Below are 21838 nucleotides of genomic sequence, written 5' to 3' on the forward strand. Positions count from 1 at the left end.
TATCAAGGCTATTTTCTTAAAGAAAATAGCCTCAAAGGCCTTGGTGAAACACCTGAGGAATTAGAGCAGACGAGGTCAGTTTAATATGTGTCATGTGTGTGTCTATAAAGATGTGAACCAAATTGAACTGTACTTATCAGCAACGTACTGAATCGGCAGAAGAGCCCAGCTGCACCCCGAAGTGGCCACTTCTGAGAGCCTGTCGACAGCTTTATCTTGGCCCAGTGCCTACCCCTCTTCTCAGCACATTTTTGACTTCCCAGCTATCCACACCCCGTGTTGGTTTAGAAATAAAAGGTTGCTGTTACCTTAAGTGAGCGATTTAGCCCTTATTTAAGCATTTCTTTTAAAAAAAAAAAGTTCCATCAGCATGCTGAGGAGCAGCATCCCGGTCTTCCTTTTGCTGCTGACTCTCCAGGGGTCTCGGGTCAGCAATTTCAGCTCCCTCTGCCTCAGTTTCTGCATCCGGGCTTAGGGATTAGGGGCAGGGGAGGAGGAAGTGATGGCTACATTAGCAAAGTGCTTTCTACCATTTCATTACTCCATTAGGGTCTTCCTTCCTTTCCTCCTCACTGGGGTATTTTGAGAACTAATGAGATAATGGCCTGCAAGTGGTTGGAAACCCCTCAGAGGGCGTTAGTACCCAGGACACTGGTCTCACTTCCTCCTGAAGTGATTCCAGTTATCAACAACGCGCACACACATTCAGATCTGAGGAGTGACCTCACTTAGAGACTCGGCGGCCAAAGCCACACACATTGCCTCACAGCCATTGATCACAAGAGACATCCACATTATCTACCAGTTTTATTCTAATCTTCAAAGCAAATATACAGCAATTCTGCATGATCCCAAGAATTGCATATTTTAAAGTAACAAATAATAAATAAATAAATAAATAAATAATAGAAAATCACTCAATTCTGATCTGGAAACAAGAAGCTGCAAAATGTACTTGCAGTAAGTGTGCTTTTAGAAATCCAAATTCACATTGAAAAAAATCTATTTGTGTGCAGATTAAGATATTCATAAGGAATGCTCCACTTCCTGTGATGTGTGCTTCTGATAAGGATACCAGAGTAAAGGGAGTTTACTTGGAACTGCATAACATGAAAGGAAAAAGACCTGGTTCTTTAACAGTCTTGTAGAGATCAACTTAATTAACTGATCAATTTGGAGTGGGGCAGGTTAGAAAATCCATTCAAGTATCGCTGATGAAATTGACAGGTGAGTTTGGTGCAGATAGGCGGGGAGAGGGGAGAAAGAGAAAGACAGAGAGAAATGAATCTCATGCAAGTAATTCCTTCCAGGTCTCTGGTTGGTAGATTCGGAGGACAGCCCCCTCTCCAGTTTCACAGCTTTGCAAAATTTAACTGTTTCTCTGTGTTCCGCTGAAAAACTTCATTTCAGAATCCTGCAAATGATTTTGTCTTCTGTTCATTTGTGTTAGGAATTTAGAGACTGACATCTGAGCAGTGCAGGCTGTGGGAATTAGGGAAATAATAATGTTAGAGCTATTTAGATTTCTGCTTTTCATTCAACAAATATAAGGGGAAGACTTTAAATATTAGATGGAGGAAATAAAATATGGATAAAGAGGTATTCAGACTAGGTCTTTGTGGAACAGTAATTGCAAACCCTTTCCAAGTCTTTCTCCTAATTGCTCCTTGAATATTGAGGCTGCCTCTTTTAGTTTCTGTGGCTAAGTTCACCTCTGTAGCATTATGTCAGGCAAAGAACTATGAACACAAACAGCTCCCATTAGGGCTCTCAGCCCCAGGGGTCCTGACAGCTGGGAAGTGTTGCAAGTAAACTATTACAAATAATGGAGAATTGAAATTTATCAATGATTTATTACACAGACTATAAGCAATATTTCAGGGTTATTACCATGAGGATACCTCTCATTCACCCACATTCCAATTTGATTTTACTTTCTTTTTCCTGTCTTTTGGACCACAGATCCACAGAGTTGAATTAATTCTACTCTTTAGTGCATGGTACACTCATGGATTCATAAAATGCCCTTCAAAAGTGCCGTTGTTGTTTTCCCTCCAACTCGCTCATCCCACTCTCATTCCCCCTCCTCCAGATCCCCTTACTCCTATCTTTATGTAGATATACGGACATCCTTGAATAATATATAATATTATTTTGTGTGTGCATGTTTAATATCTAATTTACAAAAGGCAATGGGCTATAAATCTCATTCTCTCTGTTACTTTTTTCATCCAGCTCTGTTTTTTGGAATATCTCCTTGCTGTTATATTGAAATCTAATCATTATTGCTGACTGCCTTGCATCCAGCACAGTTGCTTCCTCCATTGCCCTAGGGATGAACACCTTGGTTGACTCTACCACACACACACACACACACACACACACACACACACACGCATAAACGGAGCTGCAAGGACCACCCACGGAGATGTCCCCTCACAGATCTGTGCACGTCTGTCTCTGGGGGCTGCACTAGGAGTGGGATTGCCGAAGCATAGGATATTACACTCCCACCAGCAGTGTCAGAGGGCTCTCTTTTCCCCACATCCCTTTCAGCACTTGATATTAATAAGGTTTCCAATTTCTGTCAATCTAATTATTTTAAAGTGGATCGTGTTATAATTTAAATTTGCATTTCTCTGATTACCAGTGAAGTGGGTATCTCTTCACATGCTTAATAGCAATTTGGGTTTCTCCTTCTACAAACTGCCCATATCTTTTGCCTGTCTAGCTCTTATGTGAGTTTCCAATCCTTTTTTTGCCAATCTGCAGGAGTTCCTTGGGTCATCAATTCCTTATTGATTTTAGACACTGTGAACATCTTTCTCCATGCCATTGGAGGCAGGTTAACTGTTTTGAACCGAAATCTTTAATTTTTTAGATAGTCAGACCCATCAATTTTCCCCTTATGGTTTATGTTGTTTGGGTATTGATTAAGAAATGTGCAGAAAACTACAAAGCCACAAAGACAGATGCCTATAGACTCTTCTGTAAGAATTGTGTCTTTTCCCTTCATACTTGGGTCCTTAGTCCATTTGAAATTTATTTTTGTCTATATGGAGAGGTAGGCATCCAGCTTTGGTTTTTTCCATAGCGAGTCATTTACCCCAACACTATTCACTAAGTGATCCAGCTTCCTCCCACGGATTTGGAAAATGGCTCTATTATATACCAGTTTCCCATGGATACATGATTGGGTGTCCAGGTGCATATTCCATTTTTTGGTTAGTTTGTCTATTCCTGCACCACTACCCCACGGTTTTATTGTGGTAGTTTTGAAATATGTCTTAACTAATGTGTTTTCTTAAGTGAGAGAGAAGGGTAGGGTTATATTAGTGGACTAGGAATGGTACAGAATCCCACAGCCTCTCTCATCCTTGTCATAGCCCGTAATTCCCATATTGGGTCACTCATGGGAAGGGATCCTACAAGAAAATTTCACCTGCAATCTATGTGAAAATGGGGCAGGGGAAGCCGAAACATCTAAGAGGTCACCTGTTTGCTGTGCACAATATCCTGGAATTAAATTCCGTAGCTTTCAAAATAAGAAAGAGTGTCAATATTTTTTTACTCTTTCTTGAAAGTTAATACCTTAAGAACATAGAACACAATTCTTCTGTGGAAATCACAGAGCTTCAGGAGTTATTTCATTGGATTGCCAAGAGTTCCTAAGCGGGTAATGTGTATGCAGCAATTGAGGGGCAAAGTGGTTAATAATAAGCCTAACCCCAACAGCTACTAGCTAGTTTTACTAATCTGTAGTGGAACTGAAACTAGAACCCAGATCTCCTGGGAGTTCCTCTTCAACTTTACAAATACATGTCTAATGCTCCCTGTGTGCTAGGCATCATTACATGGAGTAGAAAAATGAGTTAATAAACAAGGTCTCTGTCTACATATTATTCAATCAGTGACTTGCCTGGGCCCTGGCTTTGTACTCTGAATCATGGAAGAATGGACCTATTATGAAGTTATGAAGATATTTAGTCTATCCTATCAGCCAGAGGTCAATTCAAATACATTTTACATAGACCGGCTGACAATCAGCTAAAAATTCCAAAGAGACTCTGCTGTGGTGGATTAACTGGCCAAATATAGACCTAGTCTAACTCAGATGAGACAAAATGGTATGCCAAAAACGTCCTTCCAGAACAGGAATTAGATTAAAGCTACATTAGGGTTTCTGGATAGTCAACAGTTGAGCTGTTTCCAGCTAAGGGAAAAGACAGAATATTCAGGCTCAGGAAAGAAAGAAAGAGAGAGGGAGGAAGGAGGGAAGGAGGGAGGGAGGGAAGGAAAAGGAAATGAAAAAACCGATGCTCAGTTGGGAATACCTAGGAAAAAGGCAGGATGTTACAGGGGCAGAGACATCCAGAAAGTCTTCTCCTTTCCTCCTCTCTGACTTTACCAGAATCTCATTTTGAGCCTGAATTACTTGTGAGTAAATATCAGCAACTAACCAGCACAAATAAGGTGTGGCTGACACATAGAAAATATTCAATAATTAATAACATTTTTAAAAGTAGACAAATGTCTCTTAGAAATAATGAATTGAACAAAGGAGTACATGAAGCTTTCATTTGCAAGTGTGAAATAAACTGAACATTGTTTATACTGTCTATTTATTTTTGCTTTCCCTATAGCCAAATTCCTGAAGGAATTATCTCATTAAAAAAAAATTTAGGTGTTGTTTATCATAGCAAAAAATAAAATAGGAGTAAATACAAGAAAAAGAAAACTGTCCTAAAGTTTGGTTGAAGAAATTTCAACATATTCATATTTTGATATTCTACTAAGTCTTCATAATTATTTGAAATCATGTGGTGGATTAAGAGTAACAAAGAAAGATATTTAGACTTTGTGAAATTGAAAAAGCAGGTTAGATGATAATATATTATTGAAGAATTCAGAGCCTAGAGGCAGACAACTTGGGTTCAGCTCCCACTTCTTCCACTTCAATAGCTACGAGGCTTTCGGCAATATTTGTAATCTCTCCCTGCTTCAGTTTCCTCACCTGCAAAATGGCAATAGAAATTAAACCTACTTCGGCCAAATGCAGTGGCTCACGCCTGTAATCCCAGCACTTTTGGAGGCTGAGACAGGTGGATCACCTGAGGTCAGGAGTTTGAGAGCAGCCTGGCCAACATGGCAAAACCCCATCTCTACTAAAAATAACAAAAATTTAGCTGGGCGTGGTGGCAGGTGCCTGTAATCCCTCAGGAGGCTGAGGCAGGAGAATCGCTTGAGCCCAGGAGGTGGAGGTTGCAGTGAACCAAAATTGTGCGATTGCACTCCAGCCTGGGCAACAAGAGCAAAACTCCATCGGAAAGAAAGAAAGAAAGAAAGAAAGAGAGAGAGAGAGAGAGAGAGAGAGAGAGAGAGACAGAAAGAAAGAAAGAAAGAAAGAAAGAAAGAAAGAAAGAAAGAAAGAAAGAAAAGAAGGAAGGAAGGAAGGAAAGAAAGAAGGAAAGAAGGAAGGAAGGAAGGGAAGGAAGGAAGGAAGGAAAGGAGGGAGGGAGGAAGGAAGGAAAGGAGGGAGGGAGGAAGGAAAGGAAGGAAGGAATTAAACCTACTTCATAGGGTTTTTGAGACAATTTAGTGAGTCAATTAATACACGCCAAAGCAATCTGAACAGCGCCAATAGATGTTAGTTATGGTGATTATTATTATAACAGTATCTTCTCATATCTTCCTATAGAGAAATGTCTGTAAAGATATACTATAAAATTTTAACATTTTTTATCTCTGGAAGGTGAGAGTATGGATTTATTTTTCTTCTTTCTGCTTATCTGCATTTTTCTAATTTTCCCAGACATGAAAATATATTGATTTTCTAATAAAGAGCAACAAGTTATTTTATAATTTGTGAGAAAAGATCTATGAGATGGGTAGAGGCGGGAAAGAATGGCACATCCACACCGTCAAGAGCTCCCTGCTGACAAACAGCATGGCAGTGAGGATGATGGTGCTGGGTTACATCCCCAAATAAGTAGGGGGTGAGGGGCTGAGGAAGGGAATAAAGGAATGTTGGAGAGAGTGACATTCTCCTCCTTGTTTTTTATCTCACACTCAAGGTTAAGGTTCAATACAGCAGCAAAGTGAATAAAGAAATGAAGTGCTGTGAGAGGTCACAGGGACAAACATCGAGTGGCTCTGGAGTTTTGAAAGGCATTGGATAATTTCACCGCCATTAATAACATCTGCAGTCCTGCCAAGCAGGCTAATGGCAGGGGTAATTAGAGCCTGTGCTCTAAGACAGATGACTGCTTGTCAGAGCAGGAGAGCAGGTCCACCCCAGGGGCTACTGCCCAGGGGTAGTCAAGGCCAGGAGGGGGCAGGGCCTTGTCAGGAAGGACCCTACCTGATCACAGGAAAGAGATGACCCAGACTGGCCTCTGTGGGAAGATTCTTAGCTCACAAAGGAAATAGAGGGTGTCGGGGCAGTTCAGGGCTTGGGTCTAAATATAAAGCTGGTCCATACTAATATCCTGTCATGAAATACTTTCATACTTCACATATCCAAGATTTAGGCTTACAGAGAGACGTTCAGTTCAAAGAAGTCGTGAAATCAATAAGTTTTTTCATTAACCAGTGATTACCCAGCCGTCATTATGCACTCACTGACAGAGTGATTTTCTAGTCACTCAGACTAAGAAGTGGCCATTTGAAGACAATCTTTCTTCATGGACAAGGAAAGGAATGGGTTTAACATGAGCATTTTGGTCTTTCCTTGTCTCTAAATCAAATTAAGTTCTTCAGTTTTTTAATAAAGATGACTAATGTATTTTTTCTAAAGGTTTTGTTATGAAATACAAAGATTTATTTTTGAAGTGAAGATTTCCATCTGGATAAGTCTCAGAAAGAATCCTTGTATCCACGAGATGGTTCCCTACCTAGGATGCCAAAGGGAAACACTTGCAATGCCACTTAGGGATTTGTCCCGATAATTTCACTTAGGCAAAAGTATATCAAATGATTATTTCAGTAGACTTCTATACAAGTTTACTTGTTTGGAGATATTAGACCCCCCAATGCAATGCTGCACAATTTTAAAAGACACCTAACCAACTTCCACTTATACATTTCAGATTGAACAACAGTGTTTGTATTAGTCTGTTCTCATGCTGCTAATAAAGATATATATGAGACTGGGTAATTTATAAACAAAAAGAGGTTTACTGGACTCATAGTTTCACATGGCTGGGGAGGCCTCACAATCATGGCAGAAGGCAAAGGAGGAGCAAAGACACGTCTTACATGGCAGCAGGCAAGACAGCATGAGCAGAAGAACTGCCCTTTGTGAAACTATCAGATCTCATGAAACTTATTCACTATCATGAGAACAGCATAGGAAAAACCACCCCCATGATTCAATTACTTCCCACCAGGTCCCTCCCACAACACATGGGGATTATGGGAGCTACAATTCAAGATGAGATTTGGGTGGAAACACAGCCAAACCATATAGTGTTTATCACATATTTCTCCTGGAACCCCTCTGAAATGATAGAAAAGGAATTGAAGACGTTTACAATCACATACATTAAAAAAAAGAAAAAGAAAAGGAGATGAGAGTAGGCTACTGATGCCAATTAAACATGACAAGCTGGATGAGACCTGGAACTTTCATTTCCAGGAGTATGACAGACTAGACTTTGTGGCAAGCTCTATTGCCCAAATATACTGAGATCCTTGTTAAAATACATTCAGCAAATACAAAGAGACAAGGTGGGAAATATGAGGGAGAGGTTAAGAAAACTGGAAGCCAAAGTGAGAAGGTGTGATAGAGCCTTACACAGAGATAATGAAGAAAATGGAAGAGGTGTAAATGTTCTTGAACAAATGAAAAGTATCCATCTACTGATCCAGGAAATAATCCATCTTAGATGAAATTCACTAATATTAGTAACGTGCTACTTTTCTTTATTTGAAGGTGTATTCATTAGTATTCATTTTATCATTAGGCTTTTAACATGTAGATACAGCAGGTGTACTGTTTTTAATGTCTTAAAAATTACATACTGTAACAAATTAAAGTATTGGCATAAGTGCTGAGTTAGGCTTCAGCTTTATGAACTTTGCTAAGCTCCTATAAAAAGATCCAACAACAAGTTAGTCTACGACAGTGTAATCTTAGAGGTTAATGATTTTGCCCCTCCCTGTTTTCTGTTTTCTCCTTTCAGAACCCCTATTATTTGTATATTGGACTTCTTGATTGATATCACATTTTCTTATCTTTTCTCTGCAATTTTTTATCTTTTTAATTCTGTTTCCTGAAAGAGTTCTTCAATGTTTATCTCCAATCCTTTCTATTAAGGTTTTAAATGTCTGCTATAATGTCTGAATTTCTTTAAATGTCTGAATTTCATCTAAGATGGGTTGTTTCCCAGATCAGTAGATTGATAGTTTTCACTAGTCCAGTAACATTTATATTTCCTCAATTTTCTCTATTATCTCTTTATAAGACCCTGGAAAGCCTTAGAGGTTGGAAGCACCACATATACCAGAAGACTGGGATGAGGGGTGGGGCTGAAAACTAGAAGACTGGTTAAAAGTCTGTATAAGGAGTAATTGAGCCTGGATTCTTTCCCTCTATATACTAAGCAAGACGGCTGGTCCTCCTCTACTCCAAAGACTGTAAGTTTTGTCTCAGGAGAAATTGAGCTGAAAGAGGTCTAACCTTAACACCAAACATAACTGAAAGCACACTGGATTCGGTGACAGCCTCTCTCCCATTCCCGCACATATTTATTATTATTATTACCACTCCAACCCTAATTCCCAGAAAGCAGATTAGAAATTTTGTCTCTGGAGGAAAAGACTGATGACTGACCCCATTCCCCCAAATCTAAGAACCCTTATTTCTGGGGGTTCCCTAATGCAACCAGCAAGTCCCCACTATTTGTCCTATTGTGAAGAAAGTCTCCTCTCCATAAGCCTTATCCCTCTCCTACCCAGTTTCTGGTCATCTCTTTTGTGTCCCAGTCTGAAATGCAAAGAGATGGCCATGTGTTAACAGACATTTGATGAAAGCTCCCAATATGAAGGCCATACATCAAAACAAACAATTTGTTGGGGGAGGCAGGAAAGAAAGTAGGAGGGAACAGAATCAAGGCAAGTACTGAGGAAAACTACAATGGTAACAAACTATAATTAATATTGAAAGATAAGGGATAACATTGCATCTATAAAGCAAGAATTAAATGTTATAAAATGGAACATCCGGAGAAAGAGAAACAGTTTTTTAAAATTAGAAACATCATAGCAGACATCTAAAAATTCAATAGAATGAACTGGATGATAAAAGTAGAAGAACTCTTTCAGGAAATAGAATTTAAAAGATAGAAAATTACAGAGAAAAGAAAAGAAAATATGACATCTATCAAGAGGTCCAACATACAAGTAATAGGGACTCCAAAAGGAGAAAACAGAAAACCAAGCAAAATTATTAAACACAAATTCCCCATATTTAAGGGTACATGTTTTCAGTTGGAAAAGGACCCTTGAGTATCAAGTAAAATGAATAATAAAAAGATCCACAACAAGTCACATTGAGTGAAATTCCAATATAGCAGGGATAAAGAGAAGAACTTAAAACAGATGGTGTAGGGAGTAGGGGGAATAGGTCATATATAAAAATTTAGAAATGAGAATGTTATTAAACTTTCAACAGCCACAGTAAAACCTCACAGACAGTGGAGTGATGCTTTCAAAAAACTAAACAAAAAAGTATTTCTCACCTATAGTTATACACCTAGTCAAATTCTCAATCAAATATGAGAATAGAATGAAGGCTTATTCAAATATGCGAGTTTATTTTGCATGCATTCTTCCTAAAAAAGTTATGTCCCAGTAAAACAGTAAGTCAATAAAGTAAACCAAGATGGGAACTAAGAAAAAGTAGAGTCTAAAGTTGTAGAGAAATAAAAAGAATTCCTAGGATGTTGGGAAATCAAGCAGTAGAAATAGAGGCATGTTATTTAAAAATTTAAGAATTACTGTACGAAGGCCGGGTGCAGTGGCTCACACCTGTATCCCAGTACTTCGGAAGGCTGAGGCGGGCAGATCACGAGGTCAGGAGATTGAGACCATCCTGGCTAACACGGTGAAATCCCGTCTCTACTAAAAATACAAAAAATTAGCTGAGCGTGGTGGCGTGTGCCTGTAGTCCCAGCTACTCAGGAGGCTGGGGCAGGAGAATGGCGTGAACCCAGGAGGTGGAGCTTGCAGTGAGTCAAGATTGTGCCACTGCACTCCAGCCTGGAACAGAGCGAGATTCTGTCTCAAAAAAAACAAAAAAAAAGAATTACTATAAGAAGAAAAAAAAAAAAAAACAGCCAAAAGACTTGAAAGTGGTTGCTTCAGGAGAACGTAACTTGGAGTTGGGAAGGGGTAGGGTCTACTATTTGATTTTTAAAATCTATATGTATATATTACTTTAAAATATTTAAGTTAAGAAAAATGTATCTCAAGACTAATCTAGAACACTCTGGAGCCTAGTTCTTTTTTTTTAAAGCATCAGCTACAGTTTATTTTTATCCATTTCAGTTCTTAATTTAAGCAATGAAGCACAGAGAAAAATTGGAAACACTAAAGAAATGGGGAAAAAAGAAATCACATTATCCATAATCCTCCAACTCTATGTGACCATCCAAATCATTTTCCTTTCAATATTTTCATAGAGTTGTAGTCATGCCTTCCATATAATTATATCCTGCTTTTTTTCTCCCACATTATACTGTGATCAATTTCCAGCTTGCTATATAGCATTGTAATCATCTTTCTTAATGGCTTGACAAGTCTTTTTGATCAGACTGTCACGCTCTACAAAATAGGTCACCTCTGTATTAGGGTTCTCCAGAGAAACAGAACCAATAGGAGGTATGTGTATATAAATACACACACACACACACACACACATTTATTATGAGGAATTGGCTCACGTGATTATTGAGGCTGAGCAGATCAAGTCCCATGATCTGCTGTCTGCAAACTGGAGAGGAGACCGACAGTATAATTCCAGTCCAAGTCTGAAGGCCTGAGATCCAGAGGCTGAGGGTGTAAATCCCAGTCCAAGGGCAGGAGAAGACTGATGTCCCAGCTCAAGTACACGGCAGGAAGCAAAGGGGCAAATTTCTCCTCCCTCTGCCTTTTGTTCTGTTCAGGCCCTCAAGGAATTGGCTGATGCTCACCCACACCGAGCTAGATCTACTTTACGGAATCCACAGATTCAAATGCTAATTTCATCTTGAAACAACCTCAAAAATATGCCTAGAAATAGTGTTTAATCTGGGCACTCTGTGTCAAGTCCACTCATAAAATTCAGCATCCCAGCCCCCTCTCCCTCCTTCACATGGTCCTTTTTTCCTGCTTTTCAGACACTCCCAGCATGTGCTCCTCCACCAGCCTTGGCCCTGGGATGCTCTTCCTCGCTGTCACCACTCAATAAGTGGCTTAAATGCAACTCCCACAAGACCTTTCGTGACCCCTGGGCTGCAGTAGGCCCCTTTCTTTCACACCTGCTTTCATCATGGCCGTTTTCACTCCCAGACATTTTCTTTTTATTTCTTAATTTGTTTATCTGGGGCCTGTCTCCCTCAGTCCATTGTAAACACCATGGATGCACAAATTATATCTTTCCTATATCCCACTCAAAGACCAGCACAGAGAATAGAGCTTGGCACAGAGAAAGCACTCAGTAAATATATGAGGGGTGGGGGGTGAATGAATAAGTGACTGAATAATGAATGGATGAAATGCTAACTGCTCACGGCACAGAGAGAAACCTTAGGCTGAACAGGAATAATGCAGAGTTTGTTAAGCAGAGAGTCAAGAGATCTGCTTCTAGTCTTGGTTCCGCCACTCATCAGGTGCATAACTTAGAATAAGACACACTGAATCTCTCTGTGCCTGGCTTTCTCGCCTGTGAAATGAGCAGGTTGGAGTAGGTGGCCTCCATCATCTGTTTTGACAATAAATACTGAGGTCTGCCTCTTTGCAAGTCCTCATTTTGCTAAAGATTTGTGTTGTGACTTTTGGAGAATAACTTTAGTTGGTTTCCCAGAAAGATGGATGAGTAGAAAACTTAGTCAAACAAATATATCTCTCCTTTTTTTTTTTTTTTTTTTTTTTTTGCCCTGCATGACAACCAGCAGTTAGTTTTAAGATTTCTTAACTCTGTATTTTCTTTTGTAAGATTCATCGACTAGCTAAATAAAGCAGTCTGAAGCTGGAGGGTGCCCTCACAAGAAACTTCCTTGATAGGCAATGATCCTTCAGGGAAATAGTAGAGAATGGTGGCTGAAAGCACATAGTCTGATGTCAGACAAACCTGGTTGTAAGTAATCTCCATGCAGGAACCTGGACAGGTTACTTAGGCAGAGAGGGTTGTATAGTAGTGCCAAAATGCTAGAGCCAGACTGTAGGGGGTTGAGTCCTAGCTCTGCCACTTGCTGGCTGTGAAACCGCTCATGTCTCAGGTTTCCATCTGAAAATGGAGTTAAGAAAGTACCCACTTTATAAAGTTACTGTGAGGAGTAATGAATTCCAAATGCATAAAACACCTTAGTCAGCGGGCGCTGAGAGCACACAGAGTCACCACTCTTTGGGTTTGCTGCTATTGTTGTGCTGTCATTACTTAATTTATCTAGGTCTGTTTCTTCATTCATTCATCAATGAATATTTACCAAGTGCTTTTGAAGAGGCATGCTATCACTTCATTAACTTAAGATGAGACTTCTGGGTCTCAATTATAAAATCATTAGCCTATAAGTCTGGGAGGAAGTATGTTAATATCTCCTGCAATCATTCTCAAACATGCTCCCCTGGCAGTACATCTTGGGGAGAACTGCCTTCCAGCTGTGTCAGTCATCAAGGGGAGCATGGCTCACCCCCCCCCCCCCACATGCAGGATTCCCCTCCCCTCTGTCATCCCACCAGAAGTTGGACCTCACTGTGCTCAGAGTCAACTCTTCTGACTCCCAGTCTGGGCCAGAACAAGCAAGGCAGGTAAATGACAAAGTGAAGGGGAAGAGAAACTCAGAGGTATAAATGGAGGCACTCCAAAAAAGAAAGAAAGAAGTAACAAGGCACTAGAAGTTGTTTCCTCCTAACATATACAGCAATTGGCAGAGATGAATTTTGGATCTGATATTCATCTCTGCCCTCACTTTCTCTGTCATTTCCCTCACTTTCATTTCTGAGAATACTTCTGAAGCAGAGATTTGGGTCCATGATAGTGGATGAAATAGGAAAATGTTTAGAAGTAAATAATGGCAACTTTAAAGAAAGGACTATCAAAGTTGCTAACAGCATATTGATGCACTTACATATGGAAGAATTAAATAAGTTCATAAATAAATGAAGGTAGATCTTGAGATTATAGCTATTGAATCATCCTCAGATCAATAACTGGAGCCTATCTTTGTAGAGTATTTATATTTCTCCTAGTCCGTAGTCAAAATTAACATTTATGATCATGGTCTGTCCAACTGCCTTAACAGGGCTTCAGAAGGAACTTATAACCTTCTCCTGCAAGCTTGGTCTTCTTCCATGGTCTCTAACTTCATCCAAATAAGGCATATAACTTGGAGTTTTATTCTTCACACTCCCACTCTTTCAACATATCCACACATCAGCAAATCTTACTAATCTTAGCACACAAATACCTCTCAAATTGGTGAATATTAATTAATTTGAAATAGTTATGGTTAGCATGTTCAAAAACATAAATTAAAAAATATATATAGAAAAATGAATAAGACATAATTAAGCAAAACAGGTGACTCTATAACAAGAAAAGGTGGATAGGAAAAAGAACTAGTTAGAAACATCAGAAATAAGAAGTATCATAAAATATACAAAATCAGTAGATGCAATAAAACCTAGCTTGGATGCAGTCATGATGATAATTAGTAAGTTGAAAGATAGCACTGAAGAATTCATGCAGAATACAACACAGCAACAAAGAAATACTGAGTAAGAGGAGACTTCAGAGGCACGGTGTGGTAACTTTCCTGCAAAGATGGCCACCATTAATTCCATCTCTCCCCATACACACAGGCTACTCTCCTGTCAAGAGGCAGTGTCTCCCCTCCTCTGGAATCTGGGCTGGCCTTATGATGTTTTTGACCAAGAGAATGTGGTAGGGGTGATATTTAGGGCTTCTGTGGCTAGGTCTTAAAAATTCTTGACAGATTCTGCCCGGGGTGCTTGAAACACTCCCTCTCAGAAGCCAGTAATCATACTGCGAGAAGTCTGAGCCACATGGGGAGCTGACTAAGACCCATGGAAAGCCAACAGGTAGGTGTGCCAATGGACGGTCCCAGGTGAGCTCCCACCCATGGGATCATCAACTGTCAGACATTTTGGGCCCATGAGCCATGGGGCCAGTGAGTCATCTTGGATGTCTAACCCAGTCAAGTTTCTGGATGACTTTGCTCCAGCTGGCATCTGGCCTCAAGTGTACAAGAGGTCCCAAGTGAGAACAACTCAGCCAAGTCCAATCACCCCATGGAACCATGAGAAATAACAATAAATTATTGTTTTAAGTCACATTTTGGTGTGGTTTGTGGTACAGCACTAGATAATCAGAGCCTACCAAGAATAGACTGAGAAGTTCTGATTAACAATTAACAGGAAGTCCAGAAGAAAATAGAAAAAAAATAGCAGAAAAATTATATTCAAGAATATTCAAGAATTTTCCAGAATTGAGAAAGACATGAGTTCTCGGCATGAAAATGCACACTTTATATGTCAAGCAAAATAATTAAAAATAAATCCACACCTAGTCACATTGTTGTGAAGCTGCAAAGCTTAAAAGCTAACAGACAAAAAAGGCAGGTCGCTTACAGAGTAATGACAATTGAAATGGCAGCAGGCTTCTCATCAACATCAAGAAATGCATGATGGCAGGAAAGCAATATTTTCAGTGTTGAAAGAAACAAACTGTCAATCTGCAATTCTGTACTCATCTACTTCATCATTTGAGTGAAAGCATAATAGAGACATTTTAAGAGATGCAAAAACTCAGAGAGCTACCTTTATGTTCCCTCAATAAAAGATTTAATTCGGGCTGGGCACGGTGGCTCATGCCTGTAATCCCAGCACTTTGGGAGGCCGAGGCGGGTGGATCACAAGGTCAAGAGATCGAGACCATCCTGGTCAACATGGTGAAACACTGTCACTACTAAAAATATAAAAATTAGCTGGGTGTGGCGGTACACGCCTGTAGTTCCAGCTACTCGGGAGGCTGAGGCAGAAGAATCACTTGAAACCGGGAGGCGAAGGTTGCAGTGAGCCAAGATCATGCCACTGCACTCCAGTCTGGCGACAGAGCGAGACTCCGTCTCAAAAAAATAAAATTAAATTAAAACAAATAAAAGATTTAATTCTACAAGAAGAAATAGGAATTTAAAAAAGAAAACTGTATCCATGCAACAGCAGGCAAACCTAAAGTACAAAGTAACATACTGCAGAATGATGCATATAGTATAATACTGTTAAAGTAATATTTAAACCCCTACCAAAAGACTATGTATTGTTTATTAAAATATCCACATATAGTAAAGTGGGAAACATGGACGGAAATGATACCTACCAGCTTCAGGACAATGGCAGCCATGGGAGAGGGAGCAGAGAATGAAATTGAGAGGAACACACAAAAGGCCCCAACTATATCTATAACACCTATAATTCTTACTATTTGAACTCTTTACTCAGGAACTGAATAGAGGCCAGTGATTTTTTTTGAAAGAGAATTGTTTAGAGGAAATGGTATCTCCTCACTCTCTGAAATCTTACGACCTGAAACTCAAGACCTACGTAGATTCTGATAAAATGGTGTGCATTGCTCTCTAAGCTTCCTGTCTGAACCGTCACTATCCAAGCTCACTAACTGCATAGAATCAGAGCGCAGAGGATACCAAGTTTCTGTTGCTTTAAAAATATAAGGTCTTAAGCAAAATGGTAAAATGCTAACAATTTGTTAAATCTGAATGGTAGGTACTTTTGTGTTTAAATATTTCAAATATTAACAGAACAGTTTTTTAGTAATAATTTGTGGAAAGCAATGCCATGGCTTCCTTTCAGAGTCACAACACAAACACAAACTGGTGTCCGTGTAGCTGACAGCACTTTGTGTTGGCCCCGCTGGGGGAGCAGCAAGGTATCGCCACTTCCCGAGCTGCTTCATCTGCGTTTGGATCCCCAGTGCCACCAGACAGAGCTGGGCTGTGCCCCCAACGTCATTCACAAATTTACAGAGTTAGGAGGAGACATTCAAAGATACATGACTATATCTGATGAAGTAAGTTCTCAGACAAGGCCAATTTTTATTTAAAAGAAAATACAGTCCCAAGAGGAAATTTACATAAGGAAGGTGACCCATACTTGGAAGCTGAAGAGGTATGCTGGACCAGGGGCAAGGAGAGCTAATACCAAGGTGAATGTGCAGAGAACTGCAGGAACAGTGATGTGAACGTGAACATGAATCAGGGGCCACCAGGACGTCTCCTGACTAGCAACTGGACCGCAGAGCCCACAGCCCACTGTGCCAGGGTGAGGGCTGGACATCCAGCCTCCAGAGACTTGAACTGGTTCTCTGGATGGTAGCAAAAAAGGGGACTGATTAATGGACGAGTCTAACTCATTCCATGATTCTCGGAATCTTTTGGGAGAAAAACCCAAGAGAAGTCTAAACTTCCTGCTGATTTGACAGGTGGGGCCTGGACTTTTGTGATTTTGGTATTTAAGAGGAATTGTTATCTTATATTGGAGATACAGATTGCTGACGGCAAGGCTTTGGGCTACTGACTTGATCCTCATCATTTGTACACTTGGCAAAGAATAAGCAGAGGTAGAAAGATTTCAAAACAGCAGCCTATCCCCAAGCAATTTTGCAGTCAGTGAGGCCTTTCCTGACCACTCTGTTTAATATTGTATTCCTCCCACCACGTACTGTGGACCTGTCTCCCAGCTTTATTTTCCTTAGTAGAAGGATTACCTTAATGTTTAAAGAATTATTTAGTATTTTTTCTGTCTCTCCAACTAGGATGTAAACTCCATGAAGTCAGAAATTATCTGTTTTGTTCACTGCTGGTCTGTAAGTTTCAGAGCAGTGCCTGGCACAAAATAGAAGCTTAGTAAACATTTATTGAATGAATGACCCAACCTGTGTTTGGCTTTGGAGGGTGCTCATACATAACACATGTGTCACAAACACTCTCAGTGAGATAAAATGTATGGAAGACCATGGATTTGGACTGAGCTCCTGCACTAAACCCTGACAAACCAATCTAAAGTGAAGTCACTCATGCTAAGGCCCATGTCACCAAACTGAAACCTAAGCTGTTTACCTTTAAGATCTGGCCTTCTGAGAAATCAGGAGAGACAGCAGCCTAACACCCAAATAGGGCCGTTTACCAAGAAACAAGAGATTCACAGCAACCCATCAAAAGGGGCCCAGTCAACTGAGCTTGTGACAAGGGAGCCCCGTCTGCTTTAACCCACACAAGGAGAGTAACCTGAAGTGACCTGATGTTAACCAATCTGCTTTTTGCAGTAGGCTATCTCCCCGTTCCTGCTCAAGTTGCCTTACAGAAACCCACTGTTCTACCTCACCCAGTGGAGCTCCAGTCTGTTTTGTAGACTGGATGCTGCCCAGTTCATGAATCACTAATAAAAGTCACTCAGCCCTTCTCAGCAGACTCAGGGCCTCGTGCTTGCTAAATATAATGGAATCTAGAAACAGTATGCATGGAGCACCCTGTTTTTGTTTTAAGCTGAAAGAAACCCTAAGGCAGGTTAGGAGAAAGCAGCCTGCCCAGACCACAGCCGTTGCCTACGGATCAGAAAGAGGCCTGGGCTGGAGTGAGAAGCAGACCCTTCCCATGGAACCCAGGGTCACACCAACTCTGAGGAGCCCAGTGACACACATGGGCCTGGGAAGGAAGTGGCCAGGATAGGCCAGCTGGGGACAGTGCCTGGCTCTCCACTTCTGCCCCATGGTGCCTCTGGGAGAGTGATCTCACCTCCTGTCCAAACCCCAGACTTCAAGTAGCTTCTCCAGCTTTTTTTTTTTTACTATTAAAAAAAAAAAGAGGAGAGAGAGAGCTGGGGAGAATTAGAGAAGGCAAAAGGTGGAGGGGCAGACAGGCTGGGCTAAACCGGCGAGCGTCCTCCCAGGGGCAGCTGTGCAGGAAAGGGCCTGAGGCTGGACGTTAGCTAGAGCTCTGCTGCGATGGAACAAAAATAAAGTCCCTTTTCTGCAGGGTGGGGGATTCCTGAAACAATGTCCATTGTGGACTTCTAAAGCCTGGCTGGGGCCCCAGCTTCTAAAAGGGGTTTTGAGTTGTAACAGCAACAACAACTCAGTTGCTTTTCATGGTGATCCCTAGGCCACCCTATGCTGATGGCCTGATCTTCAGGAGGACAAGGTGAACTGTTCCCCTTATCTCGCCTTGCTTGACAGGACAGGGTTAGCAGGAGGGGAATCAAGTTTAAGTTTTGTTTTGCTTTTTTTCCTCCCTTCTGGTATTTCCTACTGTACATGCTGCCAGAGGCGATGACAATGGTGGAAACTAATAAACTATATGTATAAGCTTTTCTTTCTGGTACAACAAACACAGGTTATGAGTTTCTCTGCCTCTTTTAATCCTTGCTTAAAGTCTTTTCTTTTCCTTGCCTGTGGACTTCAGCACTTGCCTTGCTAAAGACCTCTGCCTTTTGTTCTGGCCTGAAGCACAAACTTCAGTGGCAGCCTCCTTGTTTAGGGCATGCTTTCTCATCCTCTTTCTATTTCCCCTTCCCTGTGTCTGTCCCTCCCTCCCCTTCCCTTCTCAGCACCCCACTCCCTCCCCCAAAACCAGTTTATTTGTTTGAAATTGCCAATACAGCATTTCCTACACTGACAGTGGCAACCTGAGTTATGGATTCTGAATTTCTAGTTTACTGCCCAAACGACTCAGGGCATTTATTTCCTGGGCCTCTTCCAGGTGGAGCAGGTAGGGAGAGGTGCTAAATAACTGACTTGCCAGAGTGTGTTCATCATACGAGTTCCGTCTGCGTAAACTAATGAGACTTACATAATTAAATGCGTGTAAATCTTCCCTGATTGGCGGTGTTGGTCCCTGGTTTGGGAATGTCAGAGAAGGCTGGCAGGTGGCATAGAAGGGAGGTGGGCTTGCCAGGTATCTGCATCCCTCTTCACGGCCTCCCTCTTCCAGGGATCTTCACTACTGCCTCCAAGTCTCCACCAGCCAGAGGACCAGGCCTCTGAGCATCTCATGCCCCTGGGAGGAGAAAGGCAGGAAACAGAAATGGCCTTGGCTTATTCTGCATATCTAAAAGCAAATTACCTTAGCTCCAAACTCAAAAAAAAAAAAAAGCTTCTATATGTAAACAGCACCCATCAATCGCTGGTAAATTATTACCTTCTCCCTTCACAAACACATATCCAGCCTTAATTCAGATAATCTTTGACTTAGAAGTAAGAACCCGCAGAAGGACTTTCAGATGTAGATTCCAGTAATTTTGCCACAGATTACTATAGGATGGTAGGTGACCTTCAACACAAATAATTCCTCAGTTTAGACTGAAACCACCAGAGAATATCTGAATAAACACAATATTTGTCTCCAACAGCTCAGCTCTCTTCGGTTGCACCATCTCACCTGTAGCTGTGTTGTCGCTAAGCCCCGGCTGGGAGGAGAGAGCTGGATGGATCCATCTCTGCCTTGCTGTGTGGGATTGGGCAAGCCACTTTCCCTCTGGGCCTGTGTTTCCTCAGCTGTAAATTAAAAATTAAACTGAATTATTTCTAAGATCCCTTCCATGTTTGAACTTCTATGAGCCTGAGATGAAATTTGACTACTAGTATCCAAGTCCATTAATGATTGTTAATCCCTAGACATCCCCACAAGAATATGCGCTACCGGTGACTTCAATACTTTTATTAAATATATATATAATTGAAATATAATATATATGCAGAAAAACACATAAATGTACTGCTTGATGGGTCTTCCCAAACTGAACATACCCTGTGTAACCAACACCCTAATCCAGAGGCAGAACATTCCCGGCTCCCACAGAAATCCCTCACCCGCCACCTTTCCAGGCTCAGGTTCCATATTAATGCTTCATAAATAAATTTTGAGTTTACAACTACTCTACCTTCAATTCTGTTACTTAGGCAAATTCACAAATAGTCCACACCTGCATTGTAATAAACAACAGGGGACAAAATAAGCAGTTCTAGGGAACTAGAAATGGTCCTTTATTCCCCAGAGAAAGAGCTTGTCAAACACAGGAGATACACGGGAGCATGAATAAAACGAGAAATGGCTTAAAACATGACAATTGTGGCAGTGGTCAACAGCATTGATTCCTTGAGTGCTCCTGCCTAGATGTGGAAATCAGTTCATTACTGAAAGGAAAATAACAGCATTTACACCCATTTCCAACACCAAACACACACACACACACACACACACACACACACACTGGCTTGGCTCATTTCGGTCACTGAATATAACTCCTTCTTTTAGAGAAAAACAAATGTTTAGGGTTTCATGAGTCATACAAACGTATGCAAAGCACATTATAAACACAATATAACCTCTATGAAGATTGATTTGTAATTCTCATATCAGCGTATTGAGGGGTCATTGATGGATTTGCTTTATATTCACCGGCCATGAAATCAAATCGTGGAGCCTGACTCTACCCTCTGGGATGGCCCAGAATTGGGAGGTGACTGGAGCTGAACTTTCCTTAGGTTGCTGGTATTTTCTCCTAGGTCAGGAGGAAGGGTAGGGATTTTAGATTTGGAAGGGTCTATAGAGGACCTGCAGTGCAAACCCTCTATTTTATAGATAAGCAGTTTGGACCCAGAACAGGGAAGGGAGTTGACCAGTCACCAGCCAGATGGTGGCAGGCCAGGGAACTCCTGTGCTCTTTCCGCTACCCCACGGGCCATCCCTGATCCCGTGCCCTGCTGTGGCAGCTCCTGGATGTGGAGTTACCTGCTATTCCCTTTCGCAGCACCAAAAGCAGGGGAGATGGGAGGAGCTGCCACTGGCGCCCACAGCCCTTCTCCTCTTGGCCTTGTGTGGTCAACCAAGACTGTCTTTTGCGCTTTTTCCTTTTTGAATGTAGATTTAGGAAGTTGAGGTAACCTTATCCCCTAATTCCTGCCACTTCACCATCACCTCTCCATGCCAGTTCCCTCTCTTGTTTGGGGGAGGTCCTTGTTTTTCTCCTCTTCCATTCTAGCCCCTGTGTGCACCTGCTCCTCCCTGCAGGTGCCCTCTCTAATGAGTTTGATGCACACGGTGTCCTTGGTTGTCTGTGTCCTTGTAAAGTTTAGCTTGATGGGTGTAGAGGTTTCTAAATTACATCAATGATAGTGTGCTACAGACTTTCTTCTGGTTCTTTCTTGTTTTGCTCACCACCATGTGTTTGAGTTCTATCCATGTACAATATGCACATTGAGTTGATTCCATCTAACTGCTACGATATATTCAATAGTGTCGAGGGCCATATTTTACATCTAAGCTCTCCTAATAAAGGGTGAATTTTGGCAATCTCCCAGCTCCCCTCCTGATGGCCTTCCCTTTCTCCCTGGCTGCCCAGTGCTTGGACCCTGTCCCTCCTGCCTCCAGGCTGTGCTTCCTCCCCACTGTGTGCTATTACTCTCTCTCTGCAGATTCCCAACTTTTTCTTTGCCAATTTCACACCTTCCCCTCAGTTTCACCAGCCAAACCTTCTGCACTGCTGGATATCAGATTCCACTTCCTCCACCAGGACTTTCCCGCTTCCAGCAGCCCTCAGCTTCTAC

At 41.3% G+C, this 21838-nt stretch overlaps 1 long non-coding RNA gene across 1 annotated transcript; it reads right to left on the reverse strand.

Moving 5' to 3' along the window:
• Positions 1–792: 792 nt before the first annotated feature.
• Positions 793–19712, reverse strand: LOC134758271 (uncharacterized). The gene is made up of 3 exons (XR_010133272.1): positions 19671–19712; positions 19083–19289; positions 793–1482 (listed from the first exon to the last, which is right to left on the reverse strand). It is a non-coding gene; the product is annotated as an uncharacterized lncRNA (long non-coding RNA).
• Positions 19713–21838: the final 2126 nt, after the last annotated feature.

The sequence above is a fragment of the Gorilla gorilla genome, chromosome 3 (genome assembly GCF_029281585.2).
Source record: "Gorilla gorilla gorilla isolate KB3781 chromosome 3, NHGRI_mGorGor1-v2.1_pri, whole genome shotgun sequence".
NCBI lineage: Eukaryota > Metazoa > Chordata > Mammalia > Primates > Hominidae > Gorilla > Gorilla gorilla.